The sequence below is a fragment of the Bidens hawaiensis genome, unplaced genomic scaffold (assembly GCF_021521415.1).
Source record: "Bidens hawaiensis isolate Kalapana, Puna unplaced genomic scaffold, B.hawaiensis_p1.1 tig00032417_1, whole genome shotgun sequence".
In the NCBI taxonomy this organism is placed as follows: Eukaryota; Viridiplantae; Streptophyta; class Magnoliopsida; order Asterales; family Asteraceae; genus Bidens; species Bidens hawaiensis.
The window spans coordinates 202980-219093 of NW_027505249.1; the positions used below are offsets into that span (position 1 = coordinate 202980).

Here is a 16114-nt window from a genome sequence, read left to right on the forward strand (position 1 = left end):
GCCTATGATCCTATCAAGAATCAAACTTATTTAAACGTTCCCGCTATTCTCTATTTCCTTGAAAAAGGCGCTCAGCCTACAGGAACTGTTCAGGATATTTTAAAAAAGGCAGAGGTTTTTAAGGAACTTTGCTCTAATCAAATGAAATTCAATTAAATTAAGGAAATAAAAACTAAGGATAGGATAGTGATTTCTATATCATTTTGGATATCTTTTCTATACTATGTTTTTTTATTTCCTTATTTTTTTTCTTGCTCTACTTATTTTCTTGCTATCCTTACTTGAGCAGCGCGGGAGACTGGGGAATGGGTCGAGTAAAGTCCCCTGGGGCCGGAAAAATCACAGAGACGTACTGATACGATAGGGCTTTGATTGGTATTTATTTTTTCTTAGTGATTGTAAAGGAGGGCGCTTGGCTATGTTATAGAAAGGGAAGGCAGAGGCATCGAATGGCGAAGAGAGGCGGCTCGGCAGGGAAGGAAAGGAAAATCGTCAAAGATGACATCTTTGTTGTCGAAACGATACCGTTTGAAAAAAAAATCCAAATCCATTTTTCAACCACGCGTTTTATTCCCACAAGATGCCAAGTCAAACCCTTTGACCGAATCATCAACCACTCACACCAACATTGCAGGCCTTATAAATACCCCTCACTCATTATTCACTTCCCAACATTCATACTTTTCCTCTTGATTATTATATTATTATCTTTCTAAACAATCAAACGTGCCCGGTAAAATTCTACCTACGTAATTACCATTTCTACATAAAAATTTAAATCATGAGAGGCTTTCATTTTACGTCATCGAAAACATCAACACCCGCACACTCCCCGACTAGGGTACATGTGTCACCAGCCAACACTCCCTCTCACCACCAGACCTTTTCCGCTTCAATTATCGAGGAAGATCTCCTCTACGCCGAACAAATCATCAAACGATGGGACCTTGACTCTCCACTACACACAAAACTCGACTACTTATTCACCAACGACCGTGGTGAAGCTCGACAGTTTATAAAATCCGTCAACAACTTACAATCCGCAATGCATTTCTTCGTCTCGGAGAGTTCCAGCTCCGAGAAGATCGTACACGCTCAAAAACTAATGCAAGTCGCAATGAAGCGGTTGGAAAAGGAGTTTTACCGAATATTATCATCGAACCGAGACGTACTAGATTCCGAATCGGTCTCGGTCTCGGTTCAATCGTCTAAAACTAGGTCTAATTTTTCGGATGAGGATAATGCTTCCGAAGAATATTATCCACCGTCCGAAACTGAAACTACAGTTTCGGACGCCAATAAAGCGTCGCTTTCAGTTTCAGAAACCGTTATGACGGATCTGAAACTGATCGCGGATTGCATGATCAAATCCGGATACGCAAAAGAATGCGTAAACGTCTACAAAATCCTCCGAAAATCGATAATCGACCAAACTTTATACAATCTCGGAGTCGAAAAACACACTTTTAACCAAATCAACAAAACCAATTGGGACACAATGGAACCCAAAATCAAAGTATGGTTAAATGCGGAGAAACACGCGGTGAAAACATTGTTTTCGGGCGAACGAATCCTCTGCGACTACGTGTTTTCCTCGTCCGAAAAGGTCCAAGAATCCACTTTTTCCGACATCTGTAAAGACCGAGCGGTCACATTATTTGAGTTCCCCGAACTTGTTGCGAAATCGAAGAAATCGATGGAACGAATGTTCCGAACGTTGGACATGTACAGTTCGATCTCGGACCACTGGCCCGAGATCGAACTGATCTTCTCGTTCGAATCAACGGCTGTTGTTCGATCACAAGCGGTGACATCACTTGTTAAATTAGGTGACGCCGTTAGATTAATGTTAACGGACTTTGAAGGCTCAATGCAGAAGGAAGTATTGAAAACCGCGGTTAACGGTGCCGGAGTTCATCCGTTAACTCGTTATGTTATGAACTACTTGGTTTTCTTATCGGATTATAATGAGATATTATCCGATATACTCGCGGATTGGCCGCTCAAGATCCAGTCGCCGTTGCCGGAAGCTTATTTTTCGAACGTTTATTCCGATGACACGTCATCGGTCTCAGACCGGTTTGTGTGGCTAGTGCTTGTATTACTTTGTAAAATTGACTCGGGCGCGGATCGCTACAACGACGTTGGTTTGTCGTATTTGTATTTACTAAATAACTTAAACTACGTAGTTTTGAAGGTTCAGAACTCCGGGTTGAAAACCCTTATTGGAGATGAGTGGATTGAGAAGCATGAAGAGAAAGTTAAACAATACGCGGGGAATTACGAGCGGATGGCGTGGGGTAAAGTGATACAGTCGTTGCCTGCGGGTGAAGCGGTAAATAATTTATCTGACGTCGAGGTGAGAGAGTGTTTTCGACGGTTTAATTTGGAGTTTAATGAGGCGTATAGGAAACAGTCCACGTGTATTATTACTGACGCGGATATCAGAGAGGGGGTTAAAAATTCGGTGGGTAAAAAGATATTACCGGCTTACCGAAAGATGTATGAGAAGTATAGAGGGGTTTTTATGGGCGGTGATTCGGTAGTTAAATATGCTCCGGATGATTTGGGTAATTATTTGTCGGGTTTGTTTAACGGTGGAGGGGCTTCGGGTAGTGTTAGTACGACATCACATTCATCTGGCTCCTATTCGCGTAGCCGTTGAGAGTGAGACTGTTGTATTGGAGAATTATTATTTTATTTTTTTTGGAGATAAATGTAAGATTAATGTTAAAAGATCTTAAATAACAAGATTTTTTGTTTATATTTTATATTGTGAGTTATATTTATTTATTAACTACTAAAATTATAATTTTAGCTGATTAACTATTAATATTCAATTTTAATAAGTTTCTTGGCTGTTAAAAAAGTATTAAATTTTTAAATATAAAACTACATGAAATACAACTATGTTGATTAGGAGTGTATAAGATGTAACGAATTAAAAAAAAAAGTATGAAAAGTTGAAAATTCTCATTTTGAAGTTGCACGGGTGTATCATATTTGATCCGGCTTCTCATGTATTATGCATATGCTCCATGTTCTCTCATCCACGTCAGCTAATACACCACTCGAAGAAGGAACAACATAGGCTACGCCAAGCTAGGCACTCCCTATACTCGTGCTCATTTTGTGTTAATTTTTCGTGGTTTGGTTCAGGTCCTGAATTATTGTTATTTTTAAAGATTATTCATTTGGGCTTGCTAACCTTTGTATTGCTGTGTATATAAGTAAAGCTTATGAAATTTAAGATGATTCATGATTCAGTCTCATCATCCATGGCCTTATATGAACATCGAGTCTAAAGTTGTAAATAGTTTGTAAATGTGTTAATGGTCTATATTAGGGGTGACAAATGTGGCTCATGGTTGAATGAGTGGTATTAAAATGTATATAATGGGTCAAACTTAAAAAAGAAAATGATTGAAACGGGTCAAAACGGGTTGACATTTCTTGATTTTTTATTTTATTATTATTATTATTTTTATGGAACGAGAAAAACGGAGGAAACTTTTTAGTTTTTTACTTTTTAAGTTTTTGATTTACATTTCGAGTTATGATTTTTTAATTATTTTTTTTGAATTTTTTAATGAGGGGTTTTTGAAATCTCAACCCATTTTGACCCATTTCAAAAATCCCTCATTAAAAAATAAAAAAAAATAAAAAATAAAAAATAATAACTCAAAATATAAATCAAAAACTAAAAAAATAAAAAAAACTAAAAAGTTTCCTCCGTTTTTCTCGTTCCATAAAAAAAAATTCAAGAAATATCAACCCGTTTTGACCCGTTTCAATCCTTTTTTAACTCATTCAATCATTGGTCACATTTGCCACCCCTAATAATTATCATTCGGATTTCCCCAAATTTTCAAGATCTGTCAACCTTTTTTTTCTTTTTTTCATTTTGTTATGTTTAAATTTGAATTTCATTTACTCTAATATTCCCTTGGGTCACAAGTTATGTACTTGAATAAGTAACAATATGCATGCAAGTTTCACATAATAAAATTGTAAAATGCTAGTTTAGTAAGGAGACGCGTATTGGGATTCTTTTGTTTTGATAAATAGCGAGCTAAGTTTAGGTGTATGTTTTGATCAGAAAAACTACAGAGACTGAATATGCTAATACGAGTTGACTAAGCCAAACAAAGCTTAATTTTGCCTAAGCTCGAATTGAGCTTGTTCAACTTCAAAGAACTCGTTCTAAAATCTATACTTAAAAGCTCGAGCTTATAATCTAGTGAGGTATTATTCAACTATTTTGCGTAGCTTGTGATTAGCTCGTCTACTGGTTATTATATATACTAGGATATAGCCCGTGTGATACACGGGTGGTTAAAAAAAATAAAACAAAAAAATTAAATTTAATAATATACATAATAGCATATCTTGTGAATCAATACCGATTAAGAAAAAGACAATGTTAACATCAATTTATCATAATTGAGTTGGTAAGTTACAAGCATTTTAAAAGCAAGTTAGGGAGTTCGATTCCCACAAATATCATATTTTCATTTTACAATTTATGAAGTGGAAATTGAAAAATATAATTTTGGAAATTGTTGAGGTGTAATTCTATGTAGATAGCTTAGTTAAAGGCCATGTAGAAACTATGTATTGCTTTAATATAGTACTTAGATGTGTATATATAATTAGTGAATATCATTTAGTTATTTTTATCCCAATTATGCATTATCATAATATTAACTAAATATGTTCATTCAAACTCGTAAGTTTTGTTAAGCTCGGGGTATATAAAAATTGGGGTCGAAATCTTAAGTAGCTTACAAGCAACTAAAAGTATTAAATTAAGGTAAACAGTTGTTTCAAACCGGTGGTATTTGTTCAAACTGGTTTTTAATGCACGTTAGAAAAATAGATTTAATAATTTATTTTGAAAGCAAACAACATGACGGGGTTGACAATAATATCAATACTCAGCCGTAAAGGTATTTGACAATTAAGTGACCAATTTTTTAGGCAATACTAGTAAATTGTTTTTGACAATTAAGTGACCATCACCGGTCATGATCAAGCGTTTTAGTGACCACCACAAGTCCACAAGTTTGTATGGTTGTGATTTGGTTACATCGATCACAGTTATAATGGTCAAACATGGCGTCGTCTAAATTAATAGTTTGTCTATAACACATGTTATAACACCCCAAATTTGCATTCTAGTTGTAACGTATCGTATATCAAAGTATCAGCAAAATTGTATGTCATTTAAACAAGATCATGTTCAAAATAATCTATCATGTTATTCATGCTTAGCAAATAACCACTTTCTTTTTTTATAATAAACTATAGTACTTATAAAAACTCAACTAATAATAAACAAATACTTTATTAATATATAATAATTTATATAAAATTGTATAAGTTGAAATGAAAATAAATTCAATTAAATTACAAAATTAACATCAACATCCTCCATTTTCTCCATTTTCTCCCTTATTTATCGCTAGCCCCATTTTCTTATAAGTTCATGTAGTCTATTAACTCCGCATCCTGCCTATCTCATTTAGCAAAGCAATCTGTGTGGAACAACACCCCGCCCTTAAGATGCCTCATTCGTGGTGTCCCCGTTAAGGGTAATGGCGTCGCTTGGCGACTCTCCTCTTCCGCTAGAGTGTCTTTGGGTGGATTCTAATTGGTAGTAAGCTAAAGTTTGAAGTTCTAATTAAATAAAAGAAATGGTTTAAAGGTGAAGAATGACTATTTCTCTTGTGATTTATATTTCAAAATAGGAAAGCAAATGAAATGGGCCTACATTGTTCGCATTTGATCGTTTCTCCACATTTTAAGTGGCGGATCCACTTGAACAGGAGGGGGTGCACAGCCTATCAGCAGCACCCCCCCCCCCCCCGGCCCAATAAGGATTTAAGCCTAACACTTAATTCTTGAATTTTTTATTAAAAGGTTTGAAAAAGAAAAGATAAGAAATATTTTCTTATTTCATTCTTGAGTTTATTTTTTAAAAGAAAAGAAAAAGAATGAAAAGAAAAGTTAGGCATTTTTTCCTCCAAAACTTTCCAGCAAAATATGACCTGATTGTGAAGGAAAAATGTATATATTAGTAATTTACCGATCTTTTCCTTCCTATCTAATTCAAGAATGAAGACATAATTGTAAAGTTACAATTTTTTTCCTTTCCTATCTAACTCAAGAATGTAATTAACACTTTCTTTTCTTTTCTTTTATTTTAACTCGAGAATGTCTTTTAAATTTATAATTTCTTTTTCTTTCTCTTATCCAATCTTATTATTTATTTTCCTTATATTTTAAACTTGAGAATGCAGTGTAAAGGTTTAGCATACAAAAAATTAATAAATAACAGGTCTTCAATTTTCATATTTATTCGAGGGGCACCACTTTGCATTTGAAACTTTTGTCTCTTGTTTTATAATATAGTTTAGTTAATTTTTTTTTAACATATAATTTTTTATATTATTTATTGTTTTTGTGATTTGAACCCATGACTTCCTCTATAAAAACTCAGGTGTTTAAAGCTTTTTACTCACAAGGGGTAATTGCATATTTTCCACTCTAAATTTTTTTTAAATATATATATACCTAACTCAAATATTCAATTGCATATTTCCCTTTTCTTAATTACAAAATTGACAAATTTATCCATTTTGATTTATTTTAATTAAAAACAGTTTATATAATGATTATTTTACCCTTACTTTGGTGTGCTTTCAATCAAAAACCCACAAAAACTAACCCCCACCGGCTTAAAAAAACCTACCCCCCCCCCCCCCCCCCCAAAAAAAAAAACCTGGCTAAATAAACAAGCCTCCATAATTGTTTAAAAACATCACTATAGGTTCAGAGTTAATTGTTTTCAAAGTTTTAGTGGAGTTAGGATTGTGGGTATTATGACTATTATGTAAGATTTATAAAAGTTTGGCTTCATGATTCATGAATACTCTTATTTCTAAAAGTAAAAAAACATATTATTGTTAGGAATAAAAATTCATCCCTTTATTCTCAAACTCATCCCTTTATTCTCGTATTTAATTATGAATCAAACATTACCTTTTTCTTAACGGCAAATCAACATTTCTTTATTATTATTATTATTATTATTATTATTATTATTATTATTATTATTATTATTATTATTATATAGCGTCAAATTTAGGGTTTGCAACTCCCTTGAAAGTGTTAATACCTTCGTCTTGGAGCCAACCATACCTCTCCAAGAATGGGTTGGCTAGCTTTTGTGGCGGATACTCTTCAATATTACACTCTTTCCATATGTTTTCTACTCCTTCAAGATCACGTACAACTTCCCATAAACAACTACCACATTTGAACCCTGTCCCAAAGCTTATCACCTTTTTTTAGCCTCTTTTTGGCCTCCTTGTACCCTAAAACATACCAAACACTACTAGATGAAGTGTTGCCGAATCGGTGCAGAGTCATCCGTGCCGGTTCGACATCGTATTCGCTCAAGCCAAGGCTCTGAGCGACTGCTTAATCACTGCTTTTCCGCCCGTGTGAAGACAAAAATGGTCCACGCCGGCCTTAAAGTTAATAACCGGTTTCGTTGCTTTTGTATGACTATTGTGAAACATTTTTAGTTTTAGTATTAAGTATATGATGCCAAATCGAAGAAGCTCGCGAAATGGTAAGATCTTCGGCGCGAGTTCTTTTAAATTGTCGACAAAGGCTCGGGTTACCGCTTTAGGTAGGGATTTACTTAGATAAACCCTGAGGCGACCCTCGTTGTCTTCTTTCTGTATGCACCCGCGTATGATTCGTCTTTTGCGCCATGGTGGGTTCGAACTAGGCATTTCATCTTCAACATGCATTTGCGAGCTAAACTTGACTTGTTTGTAAGAATAATTGCACACCCACCAGTTCTAAACAAGCAATTAGTAAGAATCATGGATTTATCATTGCCAGTGTACCAATTTGGAGTCAAAGATTCAGATGCCACCACCATAGCCAACTGATTTTTATTTGATTTAAAAATACTTTCAACAATATTTATAGAAGCCATACTTGCACTACAGCCCATTCCACACAAATTGTAGGTCTTGATATCCTCCCTCATCTTGTATCGGTTAACTATTCGACTTGATAACGATGGCATGCAAGCCAGCATCGCGATATTAACAACCAGCACATCGATCTCTGGTGGTGAAACTCCGGTTCGCTTGAAAAGTCTTTTGATTGTATACTCAAAAATCTCATCCATTTCTTCAATGGCATCTTGATGACTAGGGTTTTCTTCACGGCCTTCAAACACCATTCTTGGGGCGTAGGTTTCTTCGCCAATGCCAGAGCTCACGATCGCTCTGAGAAGAAATTTGTACTCGTTCAGACCGAGATTCTTATTCTTCTTGATGACTTCACCACAGAATTCCCTTGACACTTTCCGGTCATCAGAGGGTTTGTACAATTGGTAATCCAATAAGTAACATTTCTGATGCAGTTTTTTTTCAAGAAAGTTAAGTAGATTCATGTAGAGGATGTAAATTAGAGGTATGAAAGATAAAATGATGAGAAATAGCACCATTTTTAGGAACATGGAATCATGGATGGTTGGAAGAGTGTTTAAGATGATAGTTTATGTTTTTGGTGTGAAATTTGAACCCAAAACAAGATGTATACATATAAATGGAGCACACAATTACATGCATGATGCATGCCTGATTAATGTTCATTATAAATTTATTAATTCGTCATTCAACTTCCACCAATTAACTACAACTCATTAATTAAATTTTAGGTATAGAGAAAGGGTTAAGGAATATTTGGTTTGAAATTTTAAAAAGAAGAAGTTGTTCACGTATTTGTAAGAGAGAATGTACAGCTTCCACCACATATCAAGGTGGTACGGTTGGCAGGTTCGAACATGACTGGGGGCGAGGGTTACGGATTCCATCCAGTTCCTACGCATCAAGGTGGTACGGTCTCAAGGCGGTCGAGTTAACCTTGGACATAGCCTAAAAAAGGGTAGGTTTAAACGTGAGATTTATCTGACGTTCAAAAAAGAATATTATCTTATAAATATATATAAACGAAACCTCCCTACATTCTTTTAAGCTACCAGATTGCTTTATTTGTAAATGAAGGTTTCTCATGCATTTGACCCGAATTCACGGGTATGAGTCTCACCAAACCCAGATAACTCTTAAACGAGTTATAGCATCTCATTAAATTAAAAATTAATATCACCAAATATTTGATTTGAAAATCCTATAATATTTGGATATAGTAAAAATTAATATCCTATTTTTTTAAACATATTATTTATAATTAAGAAATAATTTTATAGTAAAAAACTAAGCGGATCATGGCCGGTCTCACCAAACCCAAATAGTTTTTAAACCGAATTATAACATCTTATTTATTTGTAAAACCCTTTCATCATCAAATCATATGTATGTTATTAACGTCCTTAAAATAAATAAAATTAATATCTAAAAAAATATATAAATATTAAAAACGAATAATGTAAAACAACTCCGTAATATGAAAGATAAAAACTAGTATATATAATATAGGACCACCCCTAACAACTTTAACAGAAAAACCAAACTACTAGCCCTTTCAAGACACGTAATACTTGTTTAAAACAAATTTTTCAACACCGTCCCATACTTCAAACACCCTTACACCTAACTTGTGTCGATAAACACATACGGACTTTCTATTGTGAAGCATTGGTGAACACATCGGCCACTTGATCATGGGCGTTATTGAACTACAAACTTACTTCGTGCTAAGTGATTTCTATATGCTATAACATGCTATGAAGCACTAAATTTTTTGATAGTGTTGAAGTCAATTCATTATCAAAGGCATCCTTTTTTTTTCCTTTTTGCATTATTTTGGTTTATTCTTATCATCTTCTGTTAACATGTACTGAGTGAACTTAGAGCATCCGTAACGGGGTGTGGAACCCAAGCTCCAGATCTACGTGACGTACTACAGACGAGGTGGTTACAAACTTCCTTTTGGTTGTAGAGCAAAGTCCATGGACCAAAGTTTGTATCTGCAAACTGGTGGCAAACTAGTAAGGTGGATAACTTTTTCTCTCTCTCTGTCTCACATACACATGTAGATATTATTATATACATATATATTATATATCATTTTAATGATGTTTGTAGAGGTTTGTTGTTGTGGGATAAACGAAGGTTTTTGAGAAAAGTTTAAAATCTGACGTTTAGCTTATACGACGATTTACGAAAATTTGTTATTGTAGATGCTCTAAATTGCTGCTGGAGTGGTGACCAGACTCCAGAGCATGCTAGTAGTATTTTGGGCTCAGGAAGGATGCAATTGTTTGGGCTTGTTCAGTCGTTCCAGTTCTTTAAAAATATTTTCAGTATCTCATTGCAATAATAACTTTTTGCACTCATCTAAATTTATGTGAGATTACATGAATTATATAAAAGAAAGTTTGATATCGAATTATTTGTGTTCTATTAGCATCACATATATTAGTAAATATTGTATTGGATCATTTCTATATAATATTTACTAATATATGTGATGCTAATAACGCCTTAGATTAAGGCCTAAGATTAAGGCCATAAATATAGAAACGGTCCTATACAATATTTACTAATATATGTGATGCTAATATGTTCTTATTGTAGTTAAACACTTTGTGATCCATCCGAGCGCACAAACCGGGCCCTTTGAATAAGTAATTGTTATAAACCCTCCAACTTTACCTGGGCTTAGATCCAACAATATAAAACTAAGATATTATGGTTGTGGAACATCCGAACATATTCATACTTTAAGCAATTATTATTGAAATACTGGTCATTAACTGATTCGAGGATTGAATATTTAAATAATGAAATTCCAGGTTTTTAAATTTCTAAGAGGGAAAAGAAAAAAAAAGCCACAAAATCATAGTTCACAAATTGAATAAATCTGCAATTATCATAAATTAATCCACAAATGAAATATTGAACTATAAATTACTCAACTTCGCCGAATACGTTCCAATTAATGATTTTTGTTCGTAAATGCTGAGAAGGAGAATTAGAAATTTGATTGTGGAAGACATGGACCATATATAATATAATATTTTAAGCGAGCCACATTTTTTCGGCCCTAAGCATATTAACATCTTAGTCGAGCCTACAAAGTGATATGAGAGCGTTGGTACTTAGTTTGGTGACCTAATACATCACTTCTCTAACTTTCTTTTTTTTCTTTATTTTTCCATGGAAACTGGGGTACACTTCACATATTTCGATCCGGGAACCCCGGCTCAAATGAGTGAAGTTATTGAATTCTAATTAGACCTAACAAGAACAGAATCACACTCTGTAGGATTTGAAGGGATGGTGTTCGCACCTGGTCCCTTTTTTCCCCACCCCTCCATGGCTCCAATTCGGTCCTCTAATACCAAGTTAGCATCTCCCGTTACTCAATGCTAATTAAGATGGATATATAATCTCTTTATTATTGTATTTGTCTTCTTAAAAACCATAAATACAATTTCTAACTAATAATAATGGAAAAGTTTTAAAAAAAATGCAATGTTTATGATAGCGCTAAGTCTTTATTTGTTGTAAAGATAACTATAAATTTGGTGGGGAATGAAAACAAAGATTAATATTTATTGGCATGGTCTCGTTATGATTAATTGCATACCCCAAGTCATCATTATACCTTTTTTTTTAATAATATATTTCTTTAAAAAAATTGTTGATTAAGCGGTAATCAAGTTTATATTTTTATTTTTCTAGCGGCCAACGAATAAAGTCCGGTTATCCGAAGTAACCCAATAACAAAAGACAATCTCGCACACTCGCGATTACAGACAGCGTTGGATGGCCCAAGCTCACACCATCTTCTGTTATGAGAAAACCCTGCCACCTGAAAGCCCATTATAGTAAAACCTGTTTGGGTCGGATTCAAACTTGAGGTATGCATTCCATATCTTCAATTCCCTCCCATACCAGTTGACTTGAGTTAAAGGACTCAAGCCGGCAATAAGTGTAAATCTTATAAAACTCATTCAAACAACCTATCTAAGCTTTAAATTAGGGTTATTTTTGTGAGATTTATATGGATTATAATTTTATTTTATGTGGACCATCATATATGTGATAGTTGAAATTATACCCAATTAAGTAAAACTTATCACACTTTTTTGGTGCTCATATGCACGTTATCGTGTTTTCGTAATTCTTTTATGGGCTAATCAGGTCCTAGTTACTTTAAATTAAGTGTCGACATTATATACCTTAAAGTACATTTAAAAAACTAGTGTTCTCATTGCTTAAGTTAAATTATAGACAGAATTACAAATTTTGTCCTTTAAAAAAAGCCAAAATACGGTTCGTGTCCTTTTCTAAGTTTCCTTGCAGGCGGTGTACTTTAAACTTTTTTTTCCTACAAGTTTTGTCCTTTACGCTAACTGGGTTAGAAAAAGTCAGTTAAATCCCCTCACGTGAGACGCATGTGAGGGCATTTTGGTCTTTTTACCTACCCTGCAACAACTTCTTCTTCTTCCTCTTTCAGATCTTAAGCTTCTGTTTCTGTATCTAGGGTTTCACTTCTTTCATAATAATAGATTAGACATTATCATCCAAACCCTTAACACTTCTTTCATAATAATCAGAAAGCAGTTTATCCATTGGAGGCTTACTCACAACAGACTGGTGATTAAACAATATAGCTTTGAACTCCTCTTGACAACATACGAAAACATCTAGAAGCTTTGAAATCCAATCAACAGACAAGAGTTCATGCGAATCAGCCAATGATAACTCATGAAATCTTTCAGTTACCTGCCGTTGAAAAGCTTCAATATCGGCATATTGATTTACGGTTTCGTGATCAACAGAATGAACGGCTGGATCACGCTTCATACTCAGAATTGAACGCCCAAAATCGGTTCTCATCTTTATAACATCAATTGATGTTATAAAGATGAAGCTTTTTTGAATATTATCAAATTTGGGGGTTTTGGAAATTGGAAACAATTTGGGGAAATTGATGAAACCCAGATGATAATTATGATTTTGAACAAAACCCAGAAAGGAAAAGTGGAATTGAGATGGAATTGTGAAAAAAACCCAGAAAGGAAAAGTGGAATTGAGATGGAATTGTGAAACTGATGGATTGGATGGATGCTTGACCAATGTATTAATAGATCAGACACACTTTATTGGTTGGGTTGTTTGAATAAAGACAGAATTTGGCCATGGATAAATATATCCTTCTGCTGCTGCTTCTGAACATCATCATCATCTCGTTCCTTCTTCAGATTCATAACCTCCGGCGCGTGGTGGCGGAAGAGGAGGAAGGAGATCCGCCGGGGGCGTGGTGGCGGAAGTCCATCGCTGGTGGTGGTGGTGGTGGGTTTCCGGTGAAAGAGGAAGAAGAAGAAGTTGTTGCAGGGTAGGTAAAAAGACCAAAATGCCCTCACATGCGTCTCACGTGAGGGGATTTAACTGACTTTTTCTAACCCAGTTAGCGTAAAGGACAAAACTTGTAGGAAAAAAAAGTTTAAAGTACACCGCCTGCAAGGAAACTTAGAAAAGGACACGAACCGTATTTTGGCTTTTTTTAAAGGACAAAATTTGTAATTCTGTCTAAATTATATATTAAATTAACCAAAAGAGGGGTTAATTAATTGTGATTTAACTCTTAAATTTAACTATTCTTTTAATACTTATTTATCTGTTTTATAATGATATAAGGCTCAATCTTTCTTTATTAACTAAGATTAAGTTGGAACTTAGTTTAATAGTGGCATGTAAGATTGGTAGTATGTTAGTAGTAGTGTAAGATAACTATTTATTTACATGTGACTATTATACATATTTATATCAAAATATTAATTATATCTTATCATATATTAGTTCGGTAGTACGATAGTTCATGGGTCACTATGCTCAATTGTTCAACAGTAACCGATATAAGTGGCTACTATTGAGTAGTAGCATGTTTCGATCGAGACTTTATACTGATTCAATTGATAATTTCAAGCATTTTGTACCTTTTCACGAATAGTTGTAATGGTCATCACAATCATTATGATGGTTCAACTTGTATATAAAGAAAATCATATGGTATGTTTAGATACGATCATATCCACTAGTAGTGTTATGGGACGGTGAATAGCCGATGTCGTGATGGAAATGTCTAAATTGAGTTTGGTTTTGTCAAGGAGAATTGTTTGTGGTGAAGACGTTCGTGGTGTATGGTGGCTCGATCAGGGAGTGGTGGTCCAGTGGTAATGATGGGGTTAGACATGGCCGTGTTAAACCATATTTGACACGTTAAATCGGTAGTCAATAGAGAAATATTAACGATTTATACAAATTAACAACCTTAAAAGTATTATAAGAAACTAGGTTTTTTACCCGACGCATTCAGCTCGCAAATCACTAGCGTTGAAATCCGAGTGTTGGTCTAATCCTAGCGTTACTACGTTGGGTCGACACGTATTTGGTCAGTATCCGATACGCTCGTTACAATATACAGACCATTAGTAAAATTTGAGCATGAAAACCCAAAAAATAAATTCGTCAAATTAACGTATAAAAAACAAAATATTTAAAACGATGTTTAATTGGTCGGTAAAAACCCCTACGGTTCCCAAGTGTTGTCGGTCTCGGGCATTGAGGCAATAGCTCGACACGAATTTTGTCGTTTTGATTATGTGTGTTACGGTACCGGAGCTAAAAATTGAAAAATAAAAAATTGAGGTGGACCAATGGCCAATTGGGTGGGGGGGGGGGGTTGTCGGTCAATAAACTTGTGTTTTTGGTAAAACCCAAGCGTTGTCGATCACGGGCATTGAGACGCGAGTCTGCGTGAATTTGGTATGTTTCCGTGAGGTTTGTTATGCTACCGGAACTAAAACAAAAAAAATGACGTTTAGTCGGTTACCTTTTCGTTCGTTACGGTAACCGAATTAAAAAAACACAAACCAATATGGTACCGTCAAATGGCCTAATACGACACTTGCGACACTAAAGTTTATAATTATATATAGTAGTAATAGTAATACTAAAGAATTAAAATACAATATTAAAGAAAAACTTATTATTAATTCGTAAAGGGAACATAAGGTATAACTCATCAAAATGTGACAAACCATTACTAAAATATTGCAAACTATTGTTGTTGACAAAGACAACCATTCTTGCATTGTAAGTAGCATTTCTTTGACTTTGTGCTTTGAATCATCTTTCTTCATTTGGGGATAACCTTTTCTTTTCCTTTTTGTTTTCGTATGTTTCTACTAGTCATCATAGTGGCCACTAAATCTTTATACAAATCATACAAGAGTGAGGAACACTTATCTTGTAAGTATATTGTATACGTTATAATAATATTTCTTCTTTTATTATTATTATTATTATCATCATTTAAAACTATATTACTATTGTATCATACTATCATGTTAAACATAATTAAGAAACAATTATGAAACACATCTTTTAGATGTGATATATACGCATATAGACATAGAAAATCATATTATAGTTCAGGGTTACATGACCAATATATGTCGTGTTTTACTGTTTTACCTTTTATTCGCACATAACGCATCATTACATAAAACGATTGGCTAAATTTTGATCATACGCAAGACAACTCTTGCGTATCACCTTCTTGTTATGTACCATCAATAAAACATCATTTTTTTTTCTAATTTTTTTTTCTAATGAAGTTCAAATCATATGTAAATTAGAGTCGTTTTGCATATGCATGTAGATTCGTGTGTAAGTCAATTTTATCCGCCAAACTTAATCCACCTATTCTAATAAAGTAAATAAATGTGGACATTTGTCATGTTTTGGTTAATTATCATAATTTTTTTCCTCCAAAACTAATATACCCTAATATATGTAATAAATCAATAACTATTCACTTTCCTTTTACACTATATTTATATAATATCTATATATTTTTATAAATATAAATATTAACATATTATTTTACTATATATTTCAAAATACTTGGTGAATTCCAAAAAGCAACAACAAATCATCTTTCTCAAATGAAAATTGTTTCGGGTTTTTTGTGAAAGTTAAATTTGATTGTATGGGTCAAAAGTTGGTAAATAGATTGTTTGGTACAAGTTAACTACATTTAGGTCAAAATT

At 34.0% G+C, this 16114-nt stretch overlaps 2 pseudogenes; one reads left to right on the top strand and one right to left on the bottom strand.

Moving 5' to 3' along the window:
• Window positions 1-759: 759 nt before the first annotated feature.
• LOC143611832 (exocyst complex component EXO70H1 pseudogene) lies at window positions 760-2699 on the top strand (annotated as a pseudogene).
• Window positions 2700-7130: 4431 nt separating this feature from the next.
• Window positions 7131-8533, bottom strand: LOC143611849 (3-ketoacyl-CoA synthase 12 pseudogene; annotated as a pseudogene).
• Window positions 8534-16114: the final 7581 nt, after the last annotated feature.